General features: G+C 36.9%; 1 protein-coding gene across 3 annotated transcripts in view; it reads left to right on the top strand.

The window, feature by feature from the left end:
• Positions 1-12,739, top strand: part of ZEB2 (zinc finger E-box binding homeobox 2) — a 140,764-nt gene that overhangs the window by 20,672 nt on the left and 107,353 nt on the right. The gene's annotated exons all lie outside the window — the stretch shown is intronic.

The following is a 12,739-nucleotide window of genomic DNA, read 5'->3' as shown; positions in this document are numbered from 1 at the left end:
CTTTTTCCACTGCATCACCTAGCTGCTTCCTATTCCTTACGTATGAGGAATCTGAGACCCAGGAAGTCAACCAAACTTGCTCAAGGCTACTCAGGTGGTGTGTGTGTGTGTGTGTGTGTGTGTGTGTGTGTGTGTGTGTGTGTATGTGTGTGTGTGTGTGTGAGAGAGAGAGAGAGAGAGAGAGAGAGAGAGAGAGAGAGAGAGAGAGAGAGAGAGAGAGAGAGCTGGTATTCCAATGCAAGGTCCTTTGACTTCAAATCCAATGTGGAATGTCCTATGCCACGAATTGCTAGCTGTCTTTTCCCTTCTCCTTTGCCATTTGTGGTTGAATAAGAAACGAGCTCTGCTTCACATAAATAAGATCTTTGAATTTCTCTGCAATGAGGTACAGCTTTAATGATCTGTATCTGCAAGCCACGAGCATGAATGTGATCTTATTGTATCATAATGTGTAGATGGAGATAGCCCATGCAACAGCACACTCGTGCATTGTGCCAGGGTGTCAGTGACAATCCTTAGATTTCCAAAGCAGCAACTCTTTATTTTTCATCATTGTTTCCTTCCATCACTTGTATGCTTCTCCTGATATTGATCTGAGTGAGTTGTGCGAGCTTTCCACTTGCCAGCCCCCAGCTCCCAGGCCTGGTACAACACAATTCATAAACTTACTACATTAGACTATCAGATCAAAACCAAGGGTTTCTACTAGTGGTGGAATTGGAAAGCCTATTGTTTTGATTATCATTTCATCAGCCCCAACTGATACTAGTATGCTCAAGGAAAACATACTTCAGTTATAGTTGATTTTCAGATTCCAAAATGGGGCTGCAAAATCTGTGCATGCCTAATTATATTTTATGCTAGGCTGTGCAATACAAAATATATGCTGCAGCAATCAGTGAGTTAACAGTATCAATCAATTTGTAAACAGATGAAGTCACTCATTCCCAAACTGGTTTTCCAAAAACAATTACTAAATTACAATAGAAAAAAATTGTACAGTTACTGTATTTGTGTGCTGTGTTACAATCAACATACCAGGGAAACAAAACAATTTAATGCAGAAAAATCATCATTCATCTACATTATAATTGCTTCTTTTTCACATCTACAGGGCGGTTAATTAAAATTGTGATTAAATGCGGTCGCGCTGCCTAAGATGTCTTGCCCAAAACAGGTGGTACAGAATTTAAAAGTAAAAAAAATGTAATTAGCATTGGAAATTGAGAAATTGCCTGTAAGAATCAGTGTTAATTTCAGTCAGTGATGAGGTAATTTATAAATGAATGCAGTGGAGGCTCAGCAAATGCACAATTGCCTTCCTTCCCATTCTTAGCATTCTCAGCATGCAGGTGAAAATGTTTTCAAAATATTGAGGTAATTTGAAAATCAATCCATGCATTCTGTATCCTTTTTCTCCCATTTGTAGCAAATGCTAAACAAACGCTGCTTTAGATGGCACAATATATCCATTTTTCACTTTCTGAAAGCAATATTGCGCAGGGGTTAGCCTCAGAGATAAACTTTTACAACACAAAATGTCAAGGTAAAATGTTTACAAAGGTGGAAAATGAGCACCTGAGGTAATCTCTCAAATCTTGCAGTGTGGTGAAAAAAAAAAAGACAGCTCCCATCAATAGTGACCTATAGGGAATCTTAACAGCACAGTGCACTTGTTACAGAGCAGGAAAGGATATGTTAGCCAATCAGAGAAATAATGGGAGGTTTTTTTTAAGTTAAGCTAGAGTATTCAAAATACAATAATGGTATTTCATTTTTTTAAAAGAATCCTTAACTGTACATTTAATACCTTACCTAAGAACCACAAAGGAACAGTTAACAAGATTATGACTGGGGATTTCTTCCAAGAATGAACTGTGCTTACTAATATTATCATTTCCTCCATTTTCATAAACTTTACTCTGAACAAACAGAAATGCAAGTTTCTAACTAAACACTATATCTCCAGTGAGACTACAATGAGAAAACTTCTTAGTGTCTCTATTTAAAAAAACAACAACCCATTTAGCACCCATCACACAGTGAATACAAAACTATCCCCAGATTTACTATTGAAATAAGATTGCTTCATTATTGCTAAACCGAAAGCAATAAAGAAGTTTACTTTAAAAAATAATGATTTATATTCTTCATTTTTCTGAATGACTGAAGAAAATTTAAAGCATGTTCGCTTTTCAGAGAGGAAAACAGGGATTGGTTGTCAGGTTGCCACAGGAGATGTGACATTATAATCTACCTCTTAGGATTCACATTCTGTATCTTATATACTGTGAAACAATCTATTACTTTTTAAAAAAATAAGTTTCTTAATAATTTCTTTAGTAAACTGCTGCATATCAGTTGGATATCTGGTTCTCCCACATGAGATTTTCTGCCCACATTTTTGCAATCTGTGGAATAATTGGTAATTTTACTATAAAAGCATAATATAAGTGATAACATTTTCCAAAAAAAAAAATGGGAAGACAAGCAATAATCTAGATCTGGTCAGGTAATGTTTTAACTTTTTCAGATTTGGAGGCACTCCCTCCTAAAATGTATTCATCATTTTCAGGAAGTAAATGAGCTACACAGTGTAGAGGTGACGTAACAACTCTCCTTGTCGTACACAATCGCGTATAGTCATTTATCTCATGTTTAGTTCTTGTCTTTATGTATTTGATATTGCAAGTTGAAATAAGAGATGGCCTATAATGAGATGAGGCCTAAAGCCTGTTGGCTAACTAACTTTGTAGTCCTCTTCCTTCACCCCCCACTTACCCCCTGCTGGCTGTAATTTAGCCATTTGGTACTCTCCAGCAAGTCATTTCACCTTCACTTAGAGAGGCTCTTTACCTCCTCTAACTGGGCTACTCTTTCCTGGGTTTCCCCCAGGGCCAGTAGAGACAAGATCTATAGCACATGGAACTTGGCTCAGGTTTCAGGAACAGGGGGGTGAGGAGGAGTGGAGTTGCTATCCATGCAATAGATTTTGATGTTGCTGAACTTATAAGAGGTCACTAGGGTTAGGGAATCACAGATGTCAACAGAACTTCCACCCCTGCCCTTTTGATAATTAGCAGTAGGAATATTCTTCCCTGTACTTCCATCTCTGGTCACCCACAAGCTCAAGGTGGGAAATGAAGTTATCTACTTGGGCAACCCTGACTCTGTTGTTATTAAATCATTTGTAGATTGTTCAGTGAATTGCATACTCTTAGGGCATACATTTTCATACACTTCCTACACCTTGGGTTCTGTTCTAGTACACATCTTCAACACTGTCTGGTTTCTGAATCAGCAGGCTGTCCCATCAGGTTCTTTGTGTGCTATACACTTTTATATCAATGCTAGGTATGTTTGAGATTTAAAAAAAAATACATGTGATTTTCCCTTGCAAACTTTTCTGCTTTCAAACCTTGGCATGTATCTTTGTGTCTCCTTGGATCATCTTGTTACTAGTCTATGTAGCTCCTCTTTGGGTGTGGTGATTGGTATATCCAGAGAAAATGAACATTTCCTCTTTCCTATTCAGCGCTCCTGAGACTTTTTTGTAGGCAGATATCCCTGAGGCTGATCTGGGTTTCTTATCACGAGCAGGATTTTTCTAGTTCTAAAACAGTTACATTTCTAGAAAGTATGTCACCAGGACCTTTAGTCTACCTCAGCTATTTTGACAGAGTTCCGTCTGGTTTTTATGAAATCTTACTAGTGCTAGGGAAAGGCCAGGAAAAAATAATAATAATAATAACCCAGGCAATGGTAATCATTGAGAAGAAGAGATTTTGGAATGGGAACCCTGTTGTTCACAGATTCGAGAAAGTGCTAAAATGTATCGTTTTGATTGTCTTTTCTCTGTGTGAATGGTGAGAATAAGTGTTAGGCAGCAGTTTTACACAGAAAGTGTGGTATATAGGAATTTAGCTTCTTCAAAGTTCTCCCATTCTTCATCATGCCAGCTTGAAAAAAAGACATGTTACTTGTTTCTTAGTACTTTGGAAAGTCATTCTGGAATATGCTATTTCTGCAAGAATTTGGAAAGAGAAAAGTTAGTGTTATAGATCTTTAAAAATAGAAATTGAACATTTGACACACTGGATTTTAGCTGACCTTCAAAAACACTGGCCTTGACTTGATTCATTCAATCAAGGTATTTCTGAGTCTTATGCAGAAGCAAATGAAAATAACCCTTTTGGTGACTTCTCTTCTTAGTTCTTTTCTCAGGTTAACTCTTCCATTGCCTGACTTCTCCATCCTCAGCCTTCAGTATTCTTCACACTGCCTTATCTCTGCTATCCCATGGCAAGCCCCAAAGCTGCTAACATTTTGTAACAACTATGTGACAAATTGTTGTGCTTTTATTCATGTCGGACATCTTTGCCAGGCTTGCTTGTTGTGTTTTCTATTTGGCTGTGTCATGGGACCAAAGGTGCCTGCCTTTGCACAGCATGTCAAATCTGGTTAACATGCAGCCATTTATCTTTTAAACCACTCCGGAACAATGACAGTGCTACGCAGGCCTGCAAAGCTTCACACACAGCATAAGTCTTCGTGCCATCTTTTCTGAATGTAGGGAGCTCATTGGGCAATAGACAAGATGTTTCATAATTTGGGGAATCTTTTAGAGACAAACTATGCATTATAAGTCCAGTGGAACCAAACAGCTGAGTGCCCAGCGAAGTGTAGAAAATCAGATACAGCCCAGCCTGAAAGAATGAAGCAAGAATTCAGATTTCAGTCCACAGCATACACAACACAGTACTTGGCTCACACAGAGTTCACACATAGGCAAAAGCACATCTCCTTACTGTTGTGGTTTATGTGGGGTGGGGAGGTATTTGCCTAAAATCATATAGTTTTAATATGTGTTGTGAATATATTCGCACTCACTAGTTCCTGATGTATTTTTGTGCTGATGTATCTGTGCATACATGAACATGTGAATGTATTTCTGTGGGTTTGCATACATTAGTATAGATATGACATGTGGAAAAGACCTCTTAGATCACTGAGGCAGTTCTATCAATGTAATGCAAGCACTCTCTCCCAATTTTCTAAGGTTGTTTCCACAGTACAAGAGTTGTGTCTAGAGAAGTATATGTGTATATGCATGTGTATGTGCATGTGTTTATATGTGTATGAAAAGGAGAATCAAAGTCAGAATATAATATATTACAAGAAAAATTGTTAAGCCCTCTTCCCCTACAAAATTGTGCAGCAAAGTTTATAACCTTATTCACTCTGGGTTGCTCTTATTTTTATTTTCAGTTGTTCAAAGACTATCTTGGTGATGATTTGCAATTAAATAAAGTGATAATTAACAAATGAGAAAAGATGGAAAATATGAAAAGCTATAGACCTTCATGGAATAAGCTAAATACAATGGAGAAATCACTCCCTGGTGCAAGTGGAGTACTGAAGATAGCAAAACTCTGTGATTTAAAATGAATTGCTATGTAGTGTAATAATTATAAATACCATTCACTGGGGTTACTTGGAGGAACAGGCACAGTATGCTGGCTTTCTTTTCTTTCTTTCTATTTTTTTTTTTTTTGAGTAAAGGACCCCGGAGATTGCCTTTCACTTTGAAAACAATCTCTAATATCAGGAAAATGCGCTGTTTGTTTATGCGTACATAATGCAAGTTTGTCCGCCTGGGAACTGCAGCAAATGGGAGAAGTATGCATGGATTTCACAGGTAACAGGATTACGTGGGCACATAATTGATCCATTTGGAGAAAAAAAAATGACAGTGCTCTAAAGATGCCTAGGCTTTGGAGATGGAGTTTATGAAACAGGCATTTGTAAATTCAAAGGAATCAATATGTCAATTTTATTACATCTCAGGACCAGCTGGGCATTAAAGAAACAGTACCCTTTTTTATTTTTTAAAAATTGCAGCTGCATGTTCTTAACATTGTATACCTTTCTTTAAAAGGCTTAGACTTTTAGAAAATGTAATTAGAAATGTGCACCTTTTCAGGAAATGATTTACATTGGCCCAAAAGAACAATGGCTTTATCTTCTGTCAGTTTTCATCTTAACCACTTGGTTAAAATGTCTACTATTTTAATTGTACCTTATACAGAACATACTAATAGTTACACATAGTAAATAGAACAATGAGTATTTATATCTCAAGAAGCTGAATAAAATCAAAGAACCATTCATTCTTGCCTTTTGCTTATTAAACACACACACACACACACACACACACACACACACTCCAAAGTTTCCTCTTGTTATTAATACAGGAATGCCACATTGACTTTCAAAAGGAAGCTTAGGGATGTCCCATCAAGTCTGTCATATATGTTGAAAAAATGCCATGGTTTCAGTGGAGTTATTGACAGTTCAAAGAATACTTCGTTAGTAAACTTGAAATTCTCTGTTGGGGTTTAGACAAGCCCATAAGTATTTCATGACATAGGTGGCTGTGGGGGGAAAGGAAAGTTGGTTTAGGATAAATATTTTTCTAAGTTAAAAATATAAAACTTCCTGGCCAAAAGGTCCAATTTTGAATTCATCGTCAACTGCTTTATATGTGGTAAAGCAATACGTAATTTACCCTCTCAAATTGTTTTTAATAGCAAAATTTAGACTGAAATCTCCATGAAGGTAGAAACAATGCTTTATCTACACCTTCATATCTCTCCTAAAATCAAATACCTCTGGGCACAGCTGGTGGGTGCTTAATAAATGTTTGTTAATAAAGGAATTCTCCTAGATACCCCACATCCTCCCCAATTCAAAAATTGAGATCCAGTAGAATGTTAGCTCCTTGAGAGCAAGAACTGTTCTATTTTTATCTTTGTATCTTTGTATACAGCAGGGGCTTAATAAATGTTTTGAATTGAGTTGAATTAAATCTGAATTCCATTATGACAAATTGAAATAAAGTCTTCAGTCCCTTCCCATCCATTTATCTTTTTGTCATTTATTAAGTAATTACTAATGTCTGGTACATTGTGTCAAGTGCTAAAGGAGAACTGAAGATAAATAGGACTTTGTACCTACCTTCAAGGAGCTTAAAATCTTATAGGAGAGATAACACATGCATGAATAAAAGCAATTTCAAAACAAATTAGAATTGGCTAAATGAATAAGAAAACTACAAAATGCTATGACTCCAAGTGATTACTACCAGTAAGGGGGATTCAGGGAGTGTGGAAAAGGTAAGAGAATGAGTAGAATTTCAACAAGGGAATTTGAGGAGGGGGAGAGCAAAGTTTGAAAAGGGGAAAGTGTAGTCCAATAAGATACTCAGGTAAGGTGAGTGGTCTGTTTGAGAAAATAGTTTGCAATTAGGTTGTAATGCTTGAAAATAATTAGAATGGAAAGAAGGCTACCAGGAAACCAAGGTCAATGACTCTGCTTCTGTGCCTCAGTGCTTCCTTAGAAAGGAGAAACAATTACCCTTGATTGGCTAGGTAAGGGGCAGAAGAGGGGAAAGAAGAGCGCATCTTTTTTCCTCTCTTCAGAAGCCATTAAAATGGAGAATAATCTAATAGCTTAAATGACCAGAGGTATTCTTCCTCCTCTGAATTTTCAGAAAGGCGCACCTGTGCCCCTTTCTAAACCTCCAAACTGTGCTCCAACCTTTGACCCCTTCCCCCAAGGAAAGGACTTGACAAATCTGTTTCTTTTGGACAACCTTCCTAAATGCTCCTGCTGCCTTCTTTAAAACTCCAATAGTGGAATATCCCTGGCTCAAAGGTTAGGTTTAGTCTATTCACACACAAGGGGTTCTGGATTAGATATGGTCAGAATGAATAACTTCTAAATGAACAGTACCATTCCCAAATATAATACATATTTTTTATGTCTCTAACCTTCTTGCTGCTCTCACATCTCTACAATCAGCTTTGCCAACTGTCTTGTATAACTAATTCCTCAATCCCTTCTGAAATGCTTTCCTCATTGTCTGTTATAATCAAATGGATCTTTCTTGGTTATGCTCCTGATGCACTCTCAGATAGTTTTTCACCCTCTCAACAACAACTGTGGAGTGACCCACAATGTGGGTGTGTTATTTTGGACTTTTTTTTTTTGGTGAGTCAACCCTTCTCTATTTAATGAAGAGGGCATGCAAGAACCTCCTAGGTGCTTAGTGTCTCTTGACCTTCCTTCCTAGCAACTTCTGCCTAATTTATGGCTTCTTTGTTCCCACCATCCTTTTTTTTCTTTTTAGCAAACTTCTTTGACTATTTCTGCAAGCTTCTCCAGGCTTCTCCAACCACTTTCCATGTTTGGATGTCTCAGATTGCTTCTCCTCCTTCATGTTCCTCTGAAGATATTTGGACAGAAGGAATTCTAAGACCTCTTGACTTTAAACACACCTCTGCCATGTATCTATGTGAATTGGCTGGTTAATAGAGAAAAATAAAATACTTCACTTGACTGCTTAAATATACCCAGAAATGAATTTAAAATGTAAGAATTCAGAATGTAAAAAAGGTAGTCCAAATATAGTACTACATAATGAGGCTTACTGCTAGAGGACTGTTGGTTGTGTGTAAGGCAGATTATAGTCATAGCTTCAAATTCTAATGAAGATCATTTTAAAACATGCACTGAATTGTGAATTTAAAATTCCCGTGTTCTCCATAAGTGTCTGAAGGGGGGGACATGCAAATAGCAGAAGGGAATTAATTACTGTTTTAAGATGGTACAGCATGTGTGAAGCAAAACTTTATTCTTGAACTTACACTTCTCTTCCAAAGATTCTCTAAGCAATTTCATGAAATTTTCTTCAGATACTATAGGTACTTATGTAAAAGGAAAGTTGCAATTTTCTAGACTTGGATTAAATGCCTCATAAAAGCTCACACCACTACCCATCCCCACATACATATACATATACATATGTGTGTGTATATATGTATATATACACATACATACATTTTTTCTTTTCGTCATTCACCCCTCCATACAGAATGAAATTTTAAAATGTCTCCATAAAATAGATATTGGAAATCTGATTAAAACCTTTATATATGTCCTCAAATCCAACCTCTACTTTTGCCCCTCCTTATGTTATTGCAGTATAGAGGGTTTGCCATTCTCCTTCTTTCTAAAATTAAGCCAAATGTTGAGAAAATCCTTGGGGTATTCCTTATCTTTTAGGGATACTGTGTTGGATCATTTATATCTTGGAATAATTTTTGTACTACTTAAAGGGAAAAAAACCACTCAGAGCTGAAGGAGAAATGCAGCTGTTGCTAAGATCACTTGATGGTTCCTCCATCAAACTCATACAGTTCCTTCAGAGTCTTGACAATCTCCATGGAAGAGTAAGAGATGCTGCCAATACCCGCAGATCATTGGCATGATAGACCATAACAGCTTCTTCTGAGCCGTTACGGTCTATCGTGTCAATGCGTACTTAGGGAGTCCTCAATGCATGGATCATTGACACGGCACTACATAACGGCTCCTTAGAAGCCATTATTGGGTATCAAGTCAATGCATACTCAGGGAGCCTTTAATGCACAGGCCTGCACAAGCAGACTCATTCTGAATACTAAAATTCCTTAGGAAAATTAGTCACCACACATGTGTGATAGCTGTTTTCCATTTTGAATGTGTGAGCCATTTTGGGGGGAAGGAAAGAAATTGGGAAATACCAGAGGATTCTGAATAGTCTTCCCTTTAAAAACCTGGTTGTAAGCTGTATGGTGGAAAAGTGTATCCAAAAAATACAAATGTCTGACTTTTTCCCTTCTATAATCCCATTTTATTGTGTAGAAATTGTTAGAAAACTGTGCATTCCTATTCAAAGACTTTTTTTTTAAGCTAAGGATCAGTCCAGAAAATTATTTTTTTCTAGTGGTTGAGATGTTAGCCCAGAAAAGAGGGAGCTATAATGCAAATGATGACAGGCATTTTAATGATAAAATAACAGTAGCCGGTATCATTATAATAATTTAACAGTGTTGTACATGTCAAAAACAACATGTTTTATTATGATCGCTGCAAGATGTTTTATTCAGTTACTATTACAGACTTTTAATAAATAATTTCTTGAGTAAGAAATGGTTTTCAAGGATCAATATTATGTCATTTAGTTAACTGATTTTCATGTGGATTTTCTGACCCAGTCTCTTCTGTGTCCAAATACTAAAATTCACTATTCCTGTAGGGGTGGGCAATTTTGAAAATGTTTACTAACCAATTAATCTTTCCATTGCCCTTTTGAGGTAAGTATCTATGCAGAATTGAAAAACTAAAGTAGAAGCTTGAATTACCTGAAAAGGCCACATGAGGAGTTACCTCACATGGGAGTTGAGTCAGGATTGGAACTCAAGTTTTTTTCTACATCTTGCCCAAACACCCTACTTCTCCCAACAGTGGTAGCCTTGAGCAAGACATCAGGGTTTTAGAGAACCTCTGTTTCTATCTGAAAAGGAATGCCCACCATTTCTGTCCCTGCTGAGAAGATTTCACTGCTCCATGTCAAAATGGTGCTAGTTTGCTGTTGTTGATATTTTTCCTTTTGTGTTCTGCTTACTGACTGACATCTGCTATCATGCTAAGCAGGTGTTCCTATGTAAACGAACGTGCCCTGTTTGTGTTTCGCCATCCTCGCTACTGCGCACCCAAATGAGCAGCGTGATTAAGAATCCTGTAAATTTTTGAAAGGAAACGGATGGCTGCCCTACTAGAACATAATTACACCGTTCCAACATCCGTAGCTCACTGCTGCAGCCGAGCTGGAGAACAGCAGAAATTAATAATATATAATAGCATCATTCTCGTAATTTATAAATGAAATAAAGTAGAAAGGAGATTCTGCTGATATGCATTTTCTACTTAATTCTAAAAGACAAAGTATAGATTAGAATTTTACTGGGGTGAAACCTGGCCAGCAATATCACACTAGTTGCAAGTACAGGGCCTGATTCATGAGAGGAGTGATTTTTGCTTAGGGAAAAGAGCTAATATCTTTTATTAGACTAGAGGAAAAAATGAATACACAAGGCCCTCTAAAGGCAACACCAGATAAAGGGGGTTTAGGAAATCTCAGCGGATTGTGTACCCACTGTTTGTTAAAAGGTATTATTACATCAAGACCTTAATGTGTGCTGCATTTTTTTCTTTGACTAAAATAACACACTACCATAGGTCAACCCCTCTGAGAAAAGAGGAGATTAATCATTTAAAGATGTTGCCTAACATAAAATTTCTGTTAAATGGTAGTTATGTTTTAAAAAACAATATTTGAGCACCCTGAATGTGCCAGTAAGTGTCCTATTACAAATCATCATTAAACTCAGTCTTTGTAGTTGACACTTTTAAGTGCACTTCTCAACCATGTTGTAGAAATGATACAACTTTCTTAAGAGTAGAACAATTTTTTTTTATTAAGAGTAACCAGTCCAACTCCCCAACCCACCCCCTTGCTATTGAATATGACTATTTAAGGCAAAAATTTTTCTCCATTAATATGCCTTAGTAGCTGTCAAACAAATGGCTCAAGTCGACTGTTTTGGGTTGTTGCCCTCACTACTAGTGGGATAAAATCAAATAGGCAAATGACAGAAGAACAATAATAATATTTATTTATATGTCACTTATGCAAATTTATGTGTTATGCTACTGTTACACTCAAAAGACAGTCTATGGGATAAAAAAAGTCAATGTGAATTTTCTTGCCTTACTTGCCCTTAGTGAACATGAGAACAGTGTTTACCATTCAAAAGAAGCATGTCTTTTTAACATATGCATTTATTTTAATGATATCCATTTAAAGTCCCCCACAATGGCATTTTGGTTTGGGCAGAAAAAAGTGAATTCACTTAATTGATTTATTTCATTAACAGGTATTTATTTAAGTGGGTTCCACTGTATTTAAATCTTCAAACAGTTTCCATTACTTCCTCAGCTCACTTGCTTCATGTTGACTAATTTTAATAAGCCTAAGGTGCCTAGGGTCTTATTGAATGTGCAGTTTGATCAATATGGTTAAATTAAAATAGTACAAAATATAAGCAAATGTACTCTAACAACTCAGTGAAAAATGTGTTATGTACTAAACATTGATTGGTGCTCCATAGACATCAATTTGTTGTTAGTATGTTAGTTTGGCCTAGAAACTGCCTCTTTCTCCAGACACACCCACCACATCCAACAATGAGTTAGTTCTACTGTGAGCTCAGGCAACAATACAGATGCAGGCATACACACAAGGAAAAAGTTAATGGAGTTTTAACGTGAACATCTCCAGTTTTTGCTTCAATGGAAAGTGTCATTTCTGTCTATATGATGAGCTCTATAAAAAAAAAAAAGAACCTCTTAAAGATCAAACTTTACCTTTTGCTAAGTTGCTTTGAATTTGGAGGACCCAGCCAACCAGACTCCAATCTAAGAAACTAGATCCCCAAGTCTTTGCATGAAATGATTTTTTTGTAGACTATGATAGAATCATAGAGCTGGGAGGAACATTAGAAGTTATACAGTCATAGGGTCATAAACCCAGAGCTGAAAAGGACCTTAGAGTTGATCTAGTCCAATATCTTCATTTTACAGACTAGGAAACTGAGGCCCAAAGATGTTAAATAACTTGCCCAGGGTCACATAGAGGTAGGGATAGGAATTGAACCTGTGATTTCACTGGTAAAGGGAATATTCAGTGAAGGAATTTTCTCTACCTGGGTCAATTTGCAAGTTCTCTACAATTTAAAGTCTCAGAGAGTTGCCGAGAGATCTGAAAGGTCATATGACTTGAACCAGCATCTCC

The sequence above is a fragment of the Phascolarctos cinereus genome, unplaced genomic scaffold (assembly GCF_003287225.1).
Source record: "Phascolarctos cinereus isolate Bilbo 61053 unplaced genomic scaffold, phaCin_HiC Scaffold_726;HRSCAF=1367, whole genome shotgun sequence".
Lineage (NCBI taxonomy): Eukaryota > Metazoa > Chordata > Mammalia > Diprotodontia > Phascolarctidae > Phascolarctos > Phascolarctos cinereus.
This window is presented reverse-complemented; position numbering and strand designations above follow the sequence as displayed.